The following is a 20,730-nucleotide window of genomic DNA, read 5'->3' as shown; positions in this document are numbered from 1 at the left end:
ACAATGCCGACACCAGAAATTCTGCTCAAGTCCCTGCTTCAAGTATATCCAGGACTGGAATACAGGTCTCTTCTCAGAGTTAGGAGAACAGGTTAAGTCTCAGTTTATGTGATAGCTCCAAATGGCTCCAGTAACTGTCAGTTCAGGTTCCTCATGTGTCTAGTCTTTGAAGCCACATTATTTGAAGAACCAGATTTTTCACACAATTTAGTTGTTGCAACACGCTCCAGGAAAACTGTGGGCAGAATCACTGATGAAGAAAGGACACACTGAACATCTACTAAATTTTGAGACTTCATTTGACCTACAAGAGCAGTGAGCTTAATAGTGCTCCATCCATTAGTATTACTGGCCAAGGCTGCTCAATAAAGGCTTTACGATGAAAGCGTAACAACCACAGCAGGCATAATTCTTAGTGTTCTTGTGGACAATGACTAAATCAATACTGAGTACCAGCCTCAGAGTTTACACATAGCAACATGGTAAGTCTTCCTTCTTCATATAACTTCACTAACAGCATGCAATAAACCATTCAGCAGGTACAAAATGCAGGTTCCTGCATTTCAATACAACAGCTCAATTTTTCTCCTTCTAAGTTGTTCTCTGTTGTGGAAACAAGACAGATAGGCCAGTGTAAAGTACGCTACGTAGACATGCATTCTGTTCTATGGATTTGCTCCCTACACGGTGAATCTTCTCTTCTGTGATATTTAGATGAACACATACTTACACAGGTCCAATGCACCACAGCTGCACATTTTCAACCTGCATCTTCAGCTATGTCTGCAAGGTCACACAAGAAAAACCCAGCAATGACAGAGAAGGATCTCAAGCCAACAGCGTGTCAAACTTTCCATAGAAACCAAGCATGGAGTTCATAGTTAACTCACTGTTTCCTTATCACCTGAGCTGTGGCCATGCTATACCCTGACTGTATGAGCTGAGCTTTCTTTCGCACCGTTAAGCGCCCACAATTTAAATATTTATAGCTAATCTCTATTCACATAAGGTCCCTTCATAAGTAATAACCACTTCAGGTTAGGAGTCACTTGATCTATTTGAGCACCTATTTCATACAGAGATGAGTTCTGTGCAAGCCACAGTAAGTACACTCACTAGATCCCCACAAATTTCAGTAGGAAACTGGGATAACCAGCTCAGATGTAATGGGTCTATCATCCATATTTCTACTCATAATCAGGAAACCCGAATCAATCATAAATTAATCCTGCATTCCATGCATTAACCCTAAATTTCCTAGAGGCAGAAAATGGACTCTGCCGACAAACTGCATTCTCCTCATGTAAATTTTATTTTTCAGCTATGATGGGTTTAATTTCACCTTGATTTCTTTGGAGAGTAAAAGTATTACAGAAAAAATACATTTCTTCTGCTTTGCCTTCAGCCTGAGAATGACAGCAACATTCTCCCTGTGAAGAAACTGGAAATGCTGCAGTGATTTTTATCACTAGCACTTGTATTTCCTGGATATTAATAGATGTTTGGAAAACGCTGTAGTATCTCATTGTTTATGAAATACAGCTGGGTATAATCCTGCAAAGAGATGAATACCTCTATATCAGGAGCTGAGCAGATTGCTTGCCTTACTCTGCAGTTTACATTAATGAACCACTAAGGTTTGGCTTGGAAAGGTGATGTTAACACCACAGACTGGACAGATCTACAGTCAGTATGCAATCAGCACTTACTTTGTCATGACAAGGGTAGAGCTGTACTCCTCCTACCCACTGCAAAGTCAACAAAGGTAAGTGCAACACCTGTAACATATCACTCCAGCTCATTACAGTGCACAGGTATGTCATATTTTCGAATAAGCTGATCAACACACTATTCTTTCAGTCAATACCAGAGTATCAAAATTCAGACAGATTTTAAACTGGAAAAATTAAAAAAAAAACACCCCAACAATAAGGACAAGAAACTCACATTCCACTGAGAATAATGAAGTACACAAATACAGGTTGGGGAATTTCCAGATACGTGGAAGTTCTGAAGGGAAAGGATGTTGCATTAAAATGAACCTCAAACTCAGTATAAAACAATCATCTCATATCAAAAATACATCATGGTTTTGGGAAGTGTAAATACTATGATGCAACCAGTGAACGAGATAAAAGCTTTTGATAAAATTCCAGTCAGATTTTTACTTGACTCAGCGTTCAGGGTTCTGTGCCCATTTTTAGACACAAAATGCAGATTAGTTTGGAAGGAGAAAAACAAGGAGAGACACTTACACAAAAGGAAAACTGTTTAATTGAGAGGGGTAAAAAAAAGCCCAACAGCTTTTTAACAGCCGGTTATAAAGGAAGTAGCAAAAATTGTCGTGTCTGTGGTGGGCAGAACAGATCATACAAGTTAGCACAAGCAGTAAGAGAGGGAAAACCTTTCTATGGATAGAAAACCTTTCTAAAGATGGTGCAGTATCACCCAGGAAGATTGTCAACCCTTCCTCATTACAATTTTCAAAAAGTAACAGACACATAGCAAGAGTGACTAAGGCAGAGCTGATCTTGGCTTGCAGCTGGGCAATGAACTAGATAAAACTGAATGTTCCCTTTTAGCCCTACTTTTTTGTCAGTAGTGGTGAGCTTTGTTTCTTTTTTGTTTTATTTCTCCTATGGGTAAACAAGACGGAATGTCCACAGTATGGCTCTCAGGTGCTCATGGGAGATTGCAGGGCTTAAATGTGCAAAAATATATATCTTTCTATTCTGTGGAAACTGGCCACATTTGAAATGATACAATTCTGCAAGAATCCTTCAGAGCCTTCAAACCATCATGTGTCAGAGTAGGTATTTTAAAGATGATTTTCATTATACTACACATATCTCACTTGATTATACTTTGATTCTGTTCTCACTTTAGCAGGCACCACTCCTGCTGACTTCAATAACATTATTCCTTCTGGTTTTACACTATTCTAAATGAGAATAGACCCAGCCCTAAAGTAGTAAAATGGATTTGGGATTACAAGATCTTAATGTTCTGGGGCCTTTTTGCAATTTACTACTGTTCTCCAGGTTTCATTTATGCCTATAAATTGTCCCTTTGATGGCAGTGGCAGGAATGTGTTTCTTTAAGACACCACTTGCTTCCATAAGCACGGAAAGACCGATGAACCCCTGCAGAACCCTGCAGCTGGGGCTAGATTGATCTGTAATGCAATCCAGCAGTTCTTAAATACAGGTAACATGAAAAGCTCTTCAGCAAGCTGCTGAATACAGCAGTCTGTTTAAAAACAATAGAAGTGACTGAGTATATTCATCTCATTGTAAGAAAATGCTCACAGAATAAGACAAGCTTCCCCGAAAGACTGGGTTTTCCAGTTACTTGCTGTGACTGCATCCCCTGGTGAGTTGCACTTCTGAGTTCATGAATGCAGCAGCACGAAGTAAGGAATACTGAAAAGCTGGGGCTCTTTTTAGACCTCAGTCCACCTCTAGACAAAAGCCTTAATGATCTTCAATATTTTACACACAGGCTGGATCTGAGGAAACTCATAAAAGAATTACCCCAACAATAAATCTAACCTAAGTTAAACTAAATGAAAGATCCTGTGAAACTACATTCTACTAAGTATTCTAAAATTACATTCAATATTAAAATACCAGAGATCCCCAGCAGTGCCACATCATTGCTCAAGTGGGCATCTTCCACACACAAATTTCATTTTTACAGACATAAAGCTTCTCCAGCTTCAGAATGTTAAACTGGAACTCATATGATTTGAACAGAAAACTCATGAATGAGAACTTGCCTCTTTATATCTCAGAGAACTCCCTGAAGAAGCCTACACCCAAAATAGGGGCATACTCACTAAATATGAAGAACACTCAACTCCCAAAGACAGCATTGCTGAAACGATCCTTCCTGGAGCCCCTGCAAGAGTAAATAATCCTGACATCCCAGAAGATACTCTACCTCTGAAGGCTCTAGGAAAGTCACAGTAGGTAACTTTAAGTTTGCTTTTCTCTGAACATAGTTGTCTTTTAGAGAATCAAAAGGGTAAAGGGTCTAATCCTAAAACAAATTAAAGCTAGTTTAGGTCTGCTTACAAAACATTGTTTTCCCCTGGAAGATAACTGGCAGTGGCAAACTGTCTTTTTAGGGAACCAGGAGACATCAAGTTATATGTCAGGACCCCTTTTTGGTTGTTAAACTCTTTCATGAAGGTTGAACCTGAGGAAATCCACAGTGCTGATAATCACAAAGATTATCTTCCCTTACAAGTATAAATAGGTAACAGAAGTGTTTTTCAGGTAGAAGAGAGTTTCATTACTTTCACAGCAAAGGAATTTTGCCTGCCTAACACTTTTCTTGTAAGAGAAGTCATGGGAAATTTTATAATGGAGAATTTCTGATTTCTGCAAATGATATAAGCCAAAGATGCTGGAATCCTAGAAGAGAAGTAAAAAGGAAGTGCCTAAAATGGAGGACAGCCCATAAACCCCAGCATTTGGAACCCAATCTCAGCTCCAGAGCTGGGGTTAACTGAGGATGCCATGAACACTTCTGTGGATCGTCAATCAGATAAGCTCTCCAAAAGCAATGCTTAGCCTCTCCTCTCTGTAAAAGAGCTCCTGCTGTTCCTCACATAGTACACCATTGATAGGAACCCATTTCAAGAGTGAACTGTTCCCTTGATTGTGCAGACTGTCAACAGCTGAGAGGATCTCTAATAAGCTAGTCACAGAAGAAATCTTGAACATTGTTCTGTTTCAAATCTATGATAATTCTCCAGGTCAGGGGTCAAATCTTCTGGCGATTAGCAGAATAAATTAGTTTGTTAATCAACTTGAAGGAACAAGTACTAATTAATGGGGAGGTGCATGACTAAAGATACTCACATAATCACATAGCTAGAATGACCTGGTTTTGAATGACATATCCTACCCAAAATAGCCTAGAGCAAGAGAAGTGCTGTTGACAAATGGTAGTTGAGTAAAGCTGTTTGGGTATGCATGAAAGGTATGTTGCCTTAAGCAGTGTAAGTGGATCTGCGCTTACAGCAAAACTGCATTTTTGAAACTATTTCAAAGTTAGAGCTGCAAAAAGCTATTCAGAAAAGAATGTAAAAAACAGGTCTGGTGGCATCGATCATAAGTTCATAACCCTTCCACTGCACGGAAAATTGGGAAAAACTGCAGAGAACTAAAACCAGGAGAGCAAAGACATGGAGAAATCAACTGACAAAATAAAACTGCACATTGGCTATGTCCGTGAACCAGACATCCCCTTAATATCATAGTATGCTTTGCTTTAGGTAGGTATTCACCATTTACTAGAACTAATAAAATTGTGGCCTGAATGCAGGGACCAGGGTACACTCAAAACTTTTGGAACAGCAGACCTGGAGTTTGCTCCTATTTTAAGATGAAAAGTTACAACTCATACACCTTTTTAACTGGATCTTGCTCACACATAACCTTTAGTAATTGTGATGCCATCCAGAAAGACATTGACAAGTTTGAGGAGTGGGCCTGTGCAAACCTCACGACATTCAACAAGGCCCCTATATCTTCTTCTAAGCTCTCCAAAGCCAGGATTTCCACCTGTTTTTCTTTCCACTCTCTAGCAAGACTGTTCTTTCTACCATTTTCAGATTACTTATTCAAAGTTTCCTAAACAAGAAACCTCAGTTCACACCCCCAAGTCCTTGTTTAAAGTTTTACTCAAACAGGACTTTGATAAAATGTCAAGATCTTTATCTCTATCATTCATCTGTCTTAAGGCTCTTTAGGGTTATTGATGTTACTTTCTGTAGAACATCAAAACAACTCTCCAGTATTAACACACAACCAGACACAAGCTCATGCAAAAACAGAAGAAAGAAACCTTCCAGATTTCCCCTTCCTCATCGGATTCTTTGAGCTACTGGCATTGACCAGAAGGCTGTCATATATTGGGTCCCAGTACACGCATAGAGCAGAAGAATGGTCAGAAAGCATTCCAGTCTAATGTAAGGTAAGAGGCAGTACACTCTGCAAGTAAAGGCTACCAGCCAAACTAGCACAGAAGCTCTACCAGGTCCCCTGTGGACTTGTGTTGCACAGAAACTCTGATTAGGTTAGCATAATGATCCCCTTTAGGCCACAAAATCTATGATTGTTTCCATAATCTGAACTAGCACATTATCAGAGATAATTTTGTAAACTGATGTCAACATTAGAGAAACTCAGAATACTATTCAATCAATACTCTGAACATTAAAATAAATTCCTAAGAGTCCTTGTGTGTATCCACTGCATCAGTAACAGACTGTAATATTTGCAGAACTCGGAAAGTATCAAGAGTCTATTTGCTTAGTCAAACAACAAGAGTCCTCTGAATTCCTGGTAAGTTTCTCTGGCCTAATTGACATTAGCTAACAGTTGCACTTAAACATCTTATTGCTTTTATCAATGAATTCAGAGAAAAAAAACTCTAGGATGTAATGACAGGACAAACCTTCCTTAACCTCTTCCTATGCAGGAGTAGATTTTCCAATAGCTTTTCAAAGAACTAAAAAGTCTGTTTTGGAAACAAATCAGTAGACATCACAGCTGTCAAGACACCAGCTTCCCCTGATGCATTCCTGTTATAAACTAATGCAATCATATAATATAATCTTCAGTTTTATTCTTAGAGATCCTAAATGTACACATTCATCAATAAGGACCCTTACCATGAGCAAACACCTTAGATAATCTCTTGACTCACCCCATTGCATCACGCTTGGAAGTGAACTGAGGGTGAGGCACTGCACAGCACTTTTTTGGCCAAAGCATCCATCAAGAAAACAGTCAGGAGAGAAGAGCCACCTACTGAAAAGCAAATATACACCAGCAGAAAAATTAGAACTTAGAGGTCCTCCCCCTTCTCATCAGCACACAAGGAGCAGTAAAAATCAGGCATCCAGTCACAGTCTGACAACCTACTCTGAGCATACTTCACTGGCACAGCATCCGAGTCCCTCTCCTAGCCTAGCACAAGCAGTAGCCCCCAGCCCTAGTAACTCTTCACCTGCAGAAGGACAAAGGCCAGCACGCACAGGGTTTCACTGGGCTGCAAGCACTGCTTTACAACAAGCCACTAAACTAACCTTGCTTTACAAAATAGCCCGTGTTGCTCTGGAGCCCTTTGGCTAACTGAATTATCTGGGGAAGAAAAAAAGAAATATTCCACAAACCCTACCGATTTTCTTGCCCAAAAATATGTATCCCGAGACATGCAAGATTAGTACATAATGAGCTACTAATTTTGAACTGGTACCTACAGCTCCTCAACCACGCTGAGCACCGGAGTAGAAAATGCCTCAGTCAGACAACTACTTCTCAGCCAACATGGTTAACTCTCTGACTGATGTTTACGTTGGAGAAAAACGCTCTGCAAAACAATTACAGCATTTAAAATGTTTTAATACACGCCAGTTTTCCAGCCCAAAACATCAGAGGGTTGTGGGTGGGTTTTTGGGATTTTTTTGTTGGTTTTTTTTTTTTTTTTTTCCCCCACAGAAAAGAACAAGACTGGAAAATGGACTCTATTTTAGCGTGGCAAGGTTTTGGTAGCAGGAAGGTTACAGGGATGCCTTCTGTGAGAAGCCGCCAGAAGCTTCCACTATGTCAACAGAGCCAATGCCAGCCAGCTCCAAGACAGACCTGCTGCTGGCCAAGGCCATCAGCAATAGTGGTAGCACCACTGGGATAATGTAATTAAGGAAGGGAAAAAAGCCCTGCTTATCAGCAGCCAGACAGAAGTGAGATGATGTGAGAGCAGCAGCCCTGCAGCCCCCGGGTCAGTGCAGGAGGAGGCTGGAGGTGCTCCAGGTGCTGGAGCAGAGATTCCCCAGCAGCCCCTGGTGAAGCCCATGGTGAGGCATGCTGTGCCCCTCAGCCCATGGAGGTCCACAGTGGAGCAGATCCCACCTGCAGCCCCTGGAGGACCCCACACCAGAGAAGGTGGATGCCTGAGGGAAAATGTGACCCCATGGGAAGCACTCACTGGGGCAGACTATTGGCAGGACCTGCGGTCCTGTGGAGAGAGGATCCCATGTTGAAAAACAGTGTTGCTGACAGGACTTGTGACCCCATGGGGGACACAAGCTGGAGCAGTCTGCTCCTGCAGGGCTGCACCTCGTAGGAGGGACCCACGCTGGAGCAGTTCATGAAGACCTGCAGCCCATGGGAAGGACTTGTGTTGGAGAAGTTCATAGAGGATTGTCTTTCATGGGAGGGATCCCACCCTGGAGCAGGGCAAGAGTGTGAGGAGTCCTTCCCCTGAGGAGGAAGGAGCAGCAGAAACATGCGATGAACAGACCATAGCCCCCATTCCCCATCCCCCAGTGCCATTTTGGGGGAGGACATAAAAAAAATCAGGAGTAAAGTTGACCCCCAGAAGAAGAGAGGGGTGGGGGAGATGATGTTTTAAGATGTAGTTTTTATTTTTCATTATCCTACTCTGATTTGATTGGTAATAAATTAAATTAATTTTCCCCAAGTCGAGTCTGAAAATTTTGCCCATGACAGTAATTGGTGATTTCCCTATCTTTATCTCAACTCAGCAGCATTTTGTTAATTTTTTTTTCCCTGTCCAGTTGAGGAAGGGGTGATAGAGCTGCTTTGGTGGGCTCCTGGCATCCAACCAAGGTCAACCCACCACATGGACACACCAAGAATCAAGCTTTCTTCCTGCCTCACATCAGTACTTCTAATTATTTTCACTGATTCTTTTAAAGTCTATCCTGACCACTAGAAATTTGTATATATGAGAAAAGTCAAAGTCCTGAAAAGGTCAAATTGGCTCTTTTTGCAACTAGAAGACAAATGAAAGTGAGAAGAGAACATGAAGAGACTTCTTTTACTCCTATGCACAGCTTCAAAAATTTATGTTGGCATTCTTTGAAGATATGTATATTTGTTTTCTTTTTTTTTTTTTTTTTTTTCCCCTCCATTGATGCACTATAGAACACAGGTTTTTGGCCCAGTCTGACAAAGACATCAGTTTTAAGGTGATATCGGAGCCAAACCAGGAATGCCTCCTTAAAATTATACCTCTTCTGAGCAATAGCAATTGGCACGACAGATACAGACAACAAAAGGCAACAGACATACGGCTGCTGCATTTGAAGTCAGGTATTGTGTCAGAAAATAGTCTAGTATTTCCTAAAATAAGTCTCTGAGCATACGGTATAGCACTAGACTCTTGCAATGGAAAGTCTGCCAAATCCCTTCAAACCTAACAAAGTGTAAGTTAAAGGAAGCGAAGGGTTAGGCAGTTTTGATTTTCTAGCCTTACACGTTCACTAAAAGACTAACTTTTATCTGCATATATACATAAACACATATACATATATTCCTGAGAAAAGTCTGTGGTGAGCTACATATTACAGATTTTAAGATTACTGTAGGCTGCTAATATTCCTCATAATGTATTTTTTAAATTCATTTCATCACCCTTTAAAAAGGCTATAAAATGGGGTAGACATATTAAAGCCTAAAGCCAGGAATATAATCCAATCCATATATGCCATAAAAGTATTAATTAAGAAATCTTACAAAAGACAGGGGAAAGATATTATTTAATACTGTCATGGTACCTGTGATGTCCCGGTACCAAATCACAAGTAACAAAGAAATGAAGTCTTGTAAAAGGAGGACAGATTGAGGCTAGAATATTCTAACTTACATTACAAAGAAAGCAGGTTGCTTTTTAAAAACAAAAGAAAAGCAGGAGATATAGCTCTAAGAAGTCTCCAGGGCACAGCAGGTGTGATGGGTTGTAGAAGTTAATTAGCTGACTTGCTTGGAACAGGTAAGGAAAATCCCTATTGCTAAGCATAATGTTGGGGACATGTTTTGGTATTGTAACTCTTGTTTCTTTGTTTATTTACTAAACATTTGGTTTATGTTTTTATCATTAAATCTTATCTAGTGATAAAGTAGATTCTCAACAATCAGATGTCTACTACATGGATCAATTATTCAAGTGCAGAGTGGCCAAATTAAGACAGGGTTTACTACCAACTCAACCACCCCGTTTCAAAAGCCTACTCAAGTTGTCAGGCTGGAAAGGGGCATCTTTCTTGGCATGTATTAGCCTCTGGTACTTTGACAAGCAGTGCCAAACCAGGACATTACTATCATTCTTGGTTCTTATTTGAAAACAGAAGGTGGGGGGAGGGGGGAGTTTAGCAACAGGCCTGACCTAAACTATTAACATCATGTGAAATGCTTTGTGAAAGTCAAACACAGAGTAGATCTCAAAGCCTTCAGAAAATAACTGTTTATCCTCTGTAAGGCTTCTTTACTCTCTGTGGTCAATCTCCTAGAAAAAAATAGTAAGTGAAGTCTTACCAACTTCTGAAGTGTGAAAACAATACTGACAGCCTGAGCAGTGGGATTTCAGAGTGCACTGCGTTCACAGGTCCACTTGCCATTGGCATCTGTAGCAAGCTATAAATGTCTTACATGTAACTTATTTTATGAAAAGTATAAACTAGACTTGTTAATGCAAATCCATTTTCATGCAAGTTTGTAATAGACCTTATTCTATTAAAATTCCTATTGCAACAAGTATGTCCTTGCCCTCTATTTACAAGCAGAACTAAGTAGTAAAGAATTTCTAAATGTCACATTTCCTTGCTCAGACCATAGCTCATCTGGCTGTAAGGCTCAGAGCACCAGATCAAAAATCTTCTAGCTATATGACGCAAAGAAGTATGGACAAGTCGAGGTTGCACCAGCAGGCTTGTGGTGAGATCAGGTGTGGTTCTGTCTTGCACAGCAGCCCTGAAAGCCAGTATGCATGCTAAGGGAAGCTGACAGAAATGTGGGCACGTGCCAGAACCCAGATTAGATCCAGTTCATCTTGCCAGGTGATCCAGTAGTCCACAGAGGAGTACAAACGATTTTGAACACCTAGCTTCTGTCTTCTCCAGGGAACACAGACAGGCCTGCCTACTCCCACAGATCTGTACTGCCCTCAAGCTTTAATATAGTTTGAAAAGCTTCAACAGCAACAGTACAAGACAAGAGGAAGTCTGGACCTCAACCCAGCACAGAACAGCAAAAATAGCTTTGTTTACTGTGTTGCAGCATTTCTGGGCAACTCAGCAATTCTAACAGAAGCCCAGAAATGCAAATCAAAAGAGGAAAGGCAGAAATAATATCCACCTTACTATTTCAGAGGCTTTCAAGTGGTGAGCTCTTGGTTAGTTTCCTAAGTTGCTGAGAGTCTAAAAAGCGTATGAGTACAGACACAAAACAACTGTTTCTGGTGAGGGTACTACCTATGAAAAATCTTGGGAGTTTGATTTTCCAATGAGGCCAAAAAACTGTTCTCTCTTTGTACATGCAAAATTCATAAGAATGATGAGTTTTGCAATTAAAAAACTATTATTTTTTGGAAGTACATACAAAAAATAAATACTGGTGCAAGATAGGTATGGCTGCACATAGTCTAACAGCAGCCCTTTTCTGGTGGGCAGGCCCAACAGAACTTCTCTGTTACTAAGTCACAAATGAGACCTGGCTTGGACCAATTCTATTCACTTCTTCAAGATGGACTGAAAATACATGAAATATAGAGAGTTTTTAAAAAAATCGCTGGGGTTAAACACAGACTTAAATCGAGCTCTCCATAGTCTGAAGCAGACCAGAATGTTATCAGTCACACTTCAAACATTTCTACCTCGTCAATGATGCATAGCACTAAACGCTGGTTGGCTGCACTTATTTTTTGAGGGGAAATAAAGTACTTAAAAACATAATAAAGTATTTAGTAACTAAGTCATCACTAGAAGACATATAAACACACACTATACAACAGTCACATTTAGATGAACGTGTTGTAATAGAAATATCCTTAAGCTGACATGATTTGTTAGCAGGACTGTGTTTTTTTCCTACAGTATTTTCACAATCAGGAAACCAAGCAGCATTTGTAGCTCTTTACTCTGTTTCAAGGAGTTTTCAATACCTAAACTGACATAAATATAACTTCTGCACTATTTGGGCCTTGGCAGTTAACTAAAACTAAAATTGATCCTCAGTCCTATATTGAGTGGGATATTGGAACAAACACCACATCTCACTAAAACAAGCAGACAGCCAAGGTGATCCACCCATCACAAAGTACTTTTGAAATACTATTCCTTATGATACTGGTAGCTTTTAGAATGATCTTCAATCGAGAAAAAAAATTGTATTTTAAGAGGTGAAAGTCAAACATCAATTGGCATCTGACAACCAGAGGGACATGGCAGAAAAACACACTTGTTAAAGATGGTCCCGACATACAAGTATATCCCTCAACACTTTCAGCATCTCCATCATGGCTCATTCCTGGACAAAAAACAACCCTATTTCACTGTATGGATTTTCCCCTACATGTGTTTACCCTAGTAGAGAGGGAAATCACTGTACATACTTCTAAGCACCTGGATTAGGACTTTGTGCAGTGTTTTCATAGCACCAGACAAAGTCACAGTTCTGGTTTGCGAATGGGGCTCAGAGGTACTACTCAACCTGAATTGGTATCTTTTTAAGCTGGGTGAACATTTCCTTGTAAATAAGGGAAAATGTACATAAACTCTCACTTTCTGCCTGTCTGTACTTTTTGAAACTCTGCTAATATGGTGCCATATGTTTAGTACAGTATGTAATAACCTGGAATTAATGAGAAGATACTGGAGGATCTATTATCTTTTCAGTAGCACCTGCTGCAGTTAAGTTTAAGAACTCTACTGAAGATTTATTATGTTTCTTTAAAGTGTGTTTTTCATATGGGAATTTTCATACTGGAGAAAAACTTCAAAAAAACCCACCCCAAACCAGTGTTTTCTCCCCTCTGCATGTGCATGCTTGTAATTCTTTATACTGTACTCTGTCCAATTATTCAAGCTATTATTAATTATATTTCCAAATAGCACCCAGAGGCATCACTGAATACATGATATAAAAAACATACACAAAAAAGTCAGCGCTGCATGTTTTCAACAGGTATGAATTATTTCCAGTACTGGACTTCCCCAAATACTGCAATTAGCCTAAAAATCATGAGGCCTAAAATTATTTACTTACAGTGTTTTTATTTGTTGTTTGCTTTTCAAATGACTAAAATTACTATTTGAAAGTTCCTTCATAAGCATCATGAACAGAAACTGCCTTTAAAAAGACTGTAATTGAATATTAGATTTTCCAATATAAACATGACTGCAAGATTGTGACTGTAAGATGGGAGAAAGTTCACTATAAAATGTTAAGCAACACTGACATACTCTCAAAACCATAAAAACTGGTAATACAAAGGCTATTATTGTCTCAATGTACATGAGAATACAATAGCCAAATATAACAGACAGGAGAGGAACATAAGACAATAATGAGACCATAGCATAAACAGGAAAGACATTTGCATTGACATAAATATTAATTATTTTGCAATCCAGAAAATGTACATCTAAAATGCATAAACCACGAAAGTAGCTTAGTCTAGTGATTTTGCAACATATTAATACAAAATGCCAGTAAGAACACAGTACTTCTTTCACCTCTCAATAAATTTAATTAAAGCTGAGGTCTGCTGGAAGACAATCTATGTCTGCCCAAACTGACTGGGGCAACGTACATGCAGTGATGGAGCATCCAGTTCATTAGCATTATGCTCTGACCTTTCCATTACATTTCTTCTTGTTGCTAATGCTTGTATATAGACAATAGACAAGCAAGAGTAGCACTCTAGAGTTTTGTAGTGCTTGGCAGCAATGGATGTTTCTCCCTTGTCTTAAGGGCAAGGGATTGCTCTCCAAGCCCAGGGAAGGAAGCATGTCCCTACTCTAACGCCCAGCTGAGCTGCTACTTTTTTGCTACTGAGTTGCAAAGTACAGAGCCTGAATACAGCCGGCCTTTTGAGGGTCCTTCTTAAGTCTGGTTACAGGCCAATCAATCCTCATACACATTTCTAGAGGAAGTCCTGCTAATTACCAACTAACACCTGTGCCAATGGCTACAAAAGGTATTCACTGGATTTTAGGATCCCAGAGGGAGAAGAGTTAACAATGTCTATGCATAAGTGATGGTCAGGCATAAGCCTGGTGCAGCTATATGAGAACTTCCCAGGGTTCCTAAAAGGAGGGACAGGGTCTGTGACAACCCAGTTGTATGACCTATGCCTGGATTGACTTTCAGACATATACGAGACTATGTAACAAAACTAGTAATTGCAGAAGAGTGAAGTATTTCAGTATGTTACTCTGTACGTCTTAACACCCCTTACAAAGTAGGTTCTTTTTATTTTAGAAGTAGCAAGGAAGCCTCCAGGATTTGCCCAAGGTCACAGGTACCAGTGCCAGCACAGACAAGTCACAGCACCTCACTAGAGGTTATTGGCTGTGTGTATAAAATGCCAGATTTGTGATTTCTCTCCAATCTCTATTTGCAACAGACTAAAGTGATGAAGATCTGTTTAAGGATTCTTAGGTCAGGTATGGAGAGAATGCTTTTAAAGTATATGTTGTGGATAAAGGTTAAACAAAGGGGGATCTCAGAAAGCCATTGAAAGGAGTAAACTTCTTTTGCACATATTTCTCCCACCTTAATTTTTCTCCTGTATAAAACTCCTTTTGAAGTTGAGGTGCTGATTCTTCCCAAGTGTTTTTATTACTGCAAAAATAGCAAGGTAAACTTGCTATTTCCCTGGCCTAATGGATACTTACATTTATTTAAATAGGTTTTTATTTGACAGACACAGTTTATCACCTGGCTCTTTAGGACAGGTATGCTATTTACAAATACAATGGAACAAGCCATCCAATGTCAGTGTGAAGGACGCAAAGCCATAACCAGTAACTGGTTAATTCAAAATATAGAAACACACAGAGAAGCAATAATGAGAACCTAAGACTCCCCAGTCAAAGGTAAGTGTTTTAATCAGCTGGCCAGTGGGTCTTTGTGGTGTCCCTTGTCCCATGAATCACAAACTGCATGCAAGCTAGCATTGTAAAGGATAAAGGGAAAATGCTCTTCTATATCTAGGAGGCGAAATACAGGCTTGAGCCCACTCATACAGAGGAAGAGTCTCGCACTTCATACAGGTGAAAACCAACCACTAGGTCCTATGGAAAAAAGATAAACTCTCTCTCCTCTGTACTCCACCATTCTACCTGAAGCAGCAGCTGTGGGTTTTTTTCAGTAAGATTTCATGAATTCCTGGCAGGTACACCTACTAGAACAGCCTTGCTGGGACTTGGACACTTCCTCCTAACACAGCACAGGCAGGAGGCTGTTCCACTACAGAAAACAGACAAACCTTAGCGTAAAACAGAGGCTGTCCAGGTACTTAGCAGACTAAGATTAAAAAGATATTAAAGCCATGTAGGTATCTTCAGTTTTAGGCTGTAGCTGAGCCAAGGGTCTCAGGACTGTAATTCTAGATTTACATGGCTAAATTCTTGACAGCTTCACCTTTAATCGTCTGAATCCTGGTTTTGGATTAAGCTCTCATTCCCTACAATAAGCATGTCTGTATCACAACTTTACCCACAGTCTGTGCAAAAAATAAGACTGATGTGGACTGAGGAAAACCAGAGGTCCAGAATACTATGAAATTCTTACTTTAGCCATGTGTGAAAAGAAAACAATAGACCTGAAAGCTTGGGAAATGGCCACTTGCAAGACTATAAAGATGAATACCCAGAAAACATAGATATGTAATGGTGAGTAACAATATTCACGACTTAGTTTTCAATCCAGAAATGAAATAAAGTTTTTTGTTGCCTCATATACTGCTGAATCATTTGTCTTCCACACTGGCCAAACATCATGAAAGCAGAAGAGGATAAAACAGATCTTGAAAAGAGTCTGGTGAAGATTGTAGGTCAATCAATATGTTTTCACACAGCTTTCTTATTACATACAGCATTTTTTCAAGTATTTCTCTGAACAAAAGTTCAGTTTTAAAAATCAGAATTCTTATGACCTAGCAATTGATACAAACCCACAGAAACATAGAAAAAAAAGAGGAAAAAAAAGAGTAACAGGACACAAGATTATTTGCTAGAAACTAAGACAGACAGATGGGGATTCAGATTTCTGGTTGGCAACTGGAGGAAAGCAGTTTTGTGCACAAAATGTTTGCACAGACATGGGGACAGTGAAAGAAAGAAAAATCTGTATTAACAGCTAAATATCAGGAATAAAGATGAGAATTATTACAATTTAATTGTGGGAAAAAAATGAAAGGCCTATGAGACAGACTTGCCAGGAATACTGCCTCAAATCCAGTAACAGCTAATAAGAGTGTTTAGTAAGTACCAACATTCAAGGGAAAAAAGAAAGGGGGGGGGGGCGGGAAAGCCTGGAGAGAAATACCTTTCTTCATATAGCCAGAACCAAGAAATTGAACAGTGCAGTTCCTCATTGTTGACCAAGCATTGCTGAGCAACATAGTGCTGAGGGGACACGTCTGGTAGTAATAGGAGCTTTCTGCAATCAGCATGTAACTTTACAGGCATCAGAGAACCTTAATCAGAGAAATGTTTGGAACATTTGATTCTATCATATAGGAGAGAGGCTTGAATTGCACCTGACTTTAGACAAATGGTTGCGAACAGCAAAGGTAAATGATCTGACAGACAAAAGGTTAAAACAGGAACAGTCAGAACAGGTACTGAAGCCCAAGGTAAAAAGGAAACAAGAAGCAGAACCAATACACAGGCATTCGGGTCCAGGGTACATGGAGAAGGCTGGGGGTGAAGAAGGCAAAAGAAAGACAGGCATATCATGTGCTGAAAATCACTACCTTTTAATTTTAGAAAAACACAACCATTCAGAGAAGAGAGAAGGCAATGTAGGCAGTGATTGAAGATGTAGAGATTTCCAATTAAACAAAGCTACACAATGTGACCTCAGCAAATCCAAGAGTTATCAATGTGTACACACTATAGGAAAGGACTGCCAACAATTCAATCACCATGTTGGCAGCTACGTCTGTTAGGTCAATGACCAATTCTGTTCCAGCAGGATTGAACAGCCAGCTGCAATGCTGTCCCTACAACACTGACAAGGCAGTAACAGCAAACCATAATATGTGTGAGCAAGAGCTGATAACAGACAATAAAGTTATGTTGAGACCAATGGGCAAATGCAAGATGTCGGTAAGAAAGCCACAAAATCAAGAGCAAGTAGTGCATGAAGTTCACAGTAGATGACATACAGGAGAACCAACCACTGTTGAAAAGCACAAGCTACAGATTTAATTATAGTAAAACATTAGGAAATCTCAATGTGATATAGGAGGGTGAACCGTCACCTGAGCCTTTAAGCTGCATTGCATTACAATCAAAAAACATTTTGAGGTAAGGGACTAAAACATAGCACGCTAGATCTAGAAACAACTAACCCATACAGCTCAGGATGCTAGTGAAATACAGAATTCATGGGAGTCATTGATGCTAATGAAATACAGAATTCATGGGAGTCACTGAAAGAGATCATGGAACTAACTGAAATGACCACTGAGTTGATGATCAACAGGACAAAAAAAAAAAAATTATGAACACCAAGGACTGGCTTTGACTTGAATTCACTTTCTACAGCACTGAATGGGGATGTGTCTGCTCACAGGTTGCTGCTTCAGTTTCTCTCAGCTAGGAGATCTGGAGATGTTCAACCATGGGCTGTTGAAACAAAAGGGAAGTTTTCCATTGGTAGCATATCTGTTGTGATGAGTTCAGACAAGGGACTAAAGTAGAATGCAACCAGAATGTGGTGAAATACAGAAGCATCATAGTGCCACTTCTTCCTGTTTATCCATGAAGGAAGGCAGAAGCAGCAGTAGAGAAAACCAAGAGACTAAACAGCAGAAGCAAGAGGGAAAATATGGAGTCCCTACTCAAGAATGCTGAAACACTGCAATTACCTTCTTCCAGTGGACAGAGAGTTGGGATTCTGCCTGGTCTCTTCAGAATAGACAACTGCAGCCTAGCAGAAAAATGACCATCAAGCCATGAAAGCAGCTAAAAGAAGTCAAAACCAGGGAGGCATCCTACTGACACAAAGAAGCCAAGAACCTAAAGCCACTGCAAACAGATGATCTGGGCTGCTTCCAACTCTGAAACATCCACATAAAGGAAATGAGCTTAACTGCAGTAGAAAACACATCATACCAAACAGCTACAGACTCGGTGAAGTGGGGTGGGGGGAGAGCAGCAGAGAACATAACTAAGCAGTAGAGAAGGTAACGAAACCTTCTAAACTAAAACTAAATTAAACTAAATGCAGCGAAACAGACCAAAAGGGGTGAATAGGGCAAGCGAAGAGAGCCTTCTGCTTGCTTTACGTTGAAGAACTCCAGGATCACTACAGTGTCAGCCAATAACGAAGTCCTCTACAACACCAAAAACAACAAGGAATGACTGATCAGTTTATTATTAACAGCCACATCCAAAAATGTGCAACAAATGCAACCATGTGTCTTGCACGCTGCCATGCAAAAGACAAGAATTACATAGGACACTGCAAGGGACTCTCAGGGTGGTGCACAGGCAGCAGCAGGAAAACTTCACAGGAGCAGCACAAATTTAGTCTGTCTATCTATGGACTGAGTATCAGCCAAAATTGTCACGTCAGGGTAAAAATCTTCCCTTAACCTATGGCTGTTTTATTTCAAGATTCTCAAGCCCTCTCAGGTTATTTCCCAGCATGTGAAATGATTTCCACTCATGCAAAATGAGAGTAAATCACAACAACTCTGTTGTGGCAAAGGGTTATTCCTCCTTGCCCAGGCGGTTAATGACTGCCTTGAGCACAAAGCATTGGAGAGGCAGGCTGGAAATGGTAATGAGTTAAGCAATCAGCCAAATATATTAAATGCTATGATAATCAAATTGCACTGAATTTGCATACTTTATACACATGCACACTGATAAATATTAATACAAATTCTTAATATTTGAAGTTCTATCAATTCATTTTCCATGCATTGGTTTTCCAGAAATCTGAAATTTTCAGCAAGGTTCAGCTGGCAAATCTCTTCTCGGGGCTTTGCAACTGTGTGCTCAGTTCCCAGGGAAGAGCTGGCATTTTCTGCAATATTACTAAAAGCTTTATTTATTAAAAAAAAAAAAAAAAAAAAAAAACAACAAACAAACCAGCTTCAAGTATGACATCACCTCCATAATGAGGTTTTCCTACCTAGAATGAAGTTACTTGCTGTCTCTTTATATCACCTGGGAACTGCGAGTTTAAACCTTTTCCTTTGCAGCTCTTGTGCCCTGGAACCACTTTGTGCACATCACTGTCTCTTCATGCTTCCAAATTCCCTCAAGAAGCCATGACCGGACCTCTTCCACTCCTGCTGCTGCCAATTGTCTGTAACATCCACAGAGCTACTAAAAACATTACTGGGCATATTTCTGTTGCATCATCCTCTGCTCCATCTGTGTATTTTGTCCACCTTTTGCCTCTTGTTGTCCATCAGGAACATCCTGCACAACCTGTGTCTACCACACCTGGCCCTTCTTCCATGAGCAAAGCCCACAGGTGCTCCTGAAGTAGAAATAATACATAAACCATCAGTTCTCAAATCTCACCAGGACACATTATTCTGCTCTTGCCTGCAGCCCTTAATTTGCTTCTGCCTTTGCCATTACTTATGATTAAAAGCCCTGACTCTGTTATTTAACTCCGTGAAGCATGCAGCTTGTATGAGATGGCGTACAACGCAAGCTGAATCTTACAACTTGAAACAGTTCATTATATTAAAAAGAAGAAAGAGCCTTATGATTAATTTTTATTTCAAGCTACAAAATGGAACACTTAAAGCCACCTTAAATTTATTTCTCACAGCAGGAAACAGAATAAACCAACAAAACAAACTAAACATTATAATCAACCCAATTATTACCTTCTATTAGCCCAGTGCTTAAGGGATGAAAAACACCAGCATTTTAACCCGGATGAAGCATTACTGAGACATTATCCTGGGGAATGGTTTCCCCCCTACTTTGAGATTAATCCTCAAAAAAAAATTGCCTTTCTCTTAAGGGCATTCAGATGACTGATCTTATAGACATGCAGGTGATAAACTAAATCTTAGGACTAACTTCTGGTTCAGTGGTCTTCACATCTCTGACGGAAGAGCATCAGCAAGAAATATGAGGGATGCTGCATAACAGTTCCTTCTTTAATATTTAAAAAAACTGACACGTGTACCAATTGCCATGCATCAACCCAAAATCTGGCAACTATCAGAAAGGCAAAGGGGAGGGGCATCCAGGAGGAGGATCCATCAAGCAAATACATAACCAGCACACCTCGCACCGCCCAGTTTGGCACTGTGCACAGCTCCAGATCGCTGTCTGGGAACAAAACTGTCTCCCCCTGCTCCCCGGAGTTTAGAGGAGAACGGTGACCGAGATTTAAGCCGTTTTTCTCCTCAGAGACAGGCGCAGCCCCACACGCTGCCAGCCGGGCAACGCAGGGGCGTCGCGGCGCCCCAGCCCAGCGCCCGCTTCCCGCCGCGCCGCGCCAGGCACCGGCCCCCCTCCCGCCGCGCTCGGCGGGGAGAAGGCAGGGCAGCCCTGCTGAGCGCCGAGCAGCCTTGCCCTGCTCGGTGGGGCCTTGTCCTCCCTCTTGTCCCTCCCGCCGCCTCTCCCCACGCTGTTTCCAACGGGCAGCAGCGTGAGTCCCGCCAGCTCCCGGCTGCAGCGCGGGGCTGGGCCGCGGCCATGGG

The 20,730-nt window shown here is 40.6% G+C and overlaps 1 protein-coding gene across 3 annotated transcripts in view; it reads right to left on the bottom strand.

Annotated features, from left to right (window-relative positions):
- Positions 1–20,730, bottom strand: part of DPP6 (dipeptidyl peptidase like 6) — a 571,473-nt gene that overhangs the window by 445,547 nt on the left and 105,196 nt on the right. The window contains exon 1 of one of the 3 annotated variants that reach the window (XM_080383696.1): positions 1–20,730. This exon is cut by the window's left edge and continues 23,485 nt beyond it. The exons of the other annotated variants lie outside the window; for them this stretch is intronic. The gene's annotated coding sequence lies outside the window, so the exon portion shown is untranslated. 3 annotated transcript variants of the gene reach the window in all.

Source organism: Falco punctatus (genome assembly GCF_963210335.1).
Source record: "Falco punctatus genome assembly, chromosome: 4".
In the NCBI taxonomy this organism is placed as follows: domain Eukaryota; kingdom Metazoa; phylum Chordata; class Aves; order Falconiformes; family Falconidae; genus Falco; species Falco punctatus.
This window is presented reverse-complemented; position numbering and strand designations above follow the sequence as displayed.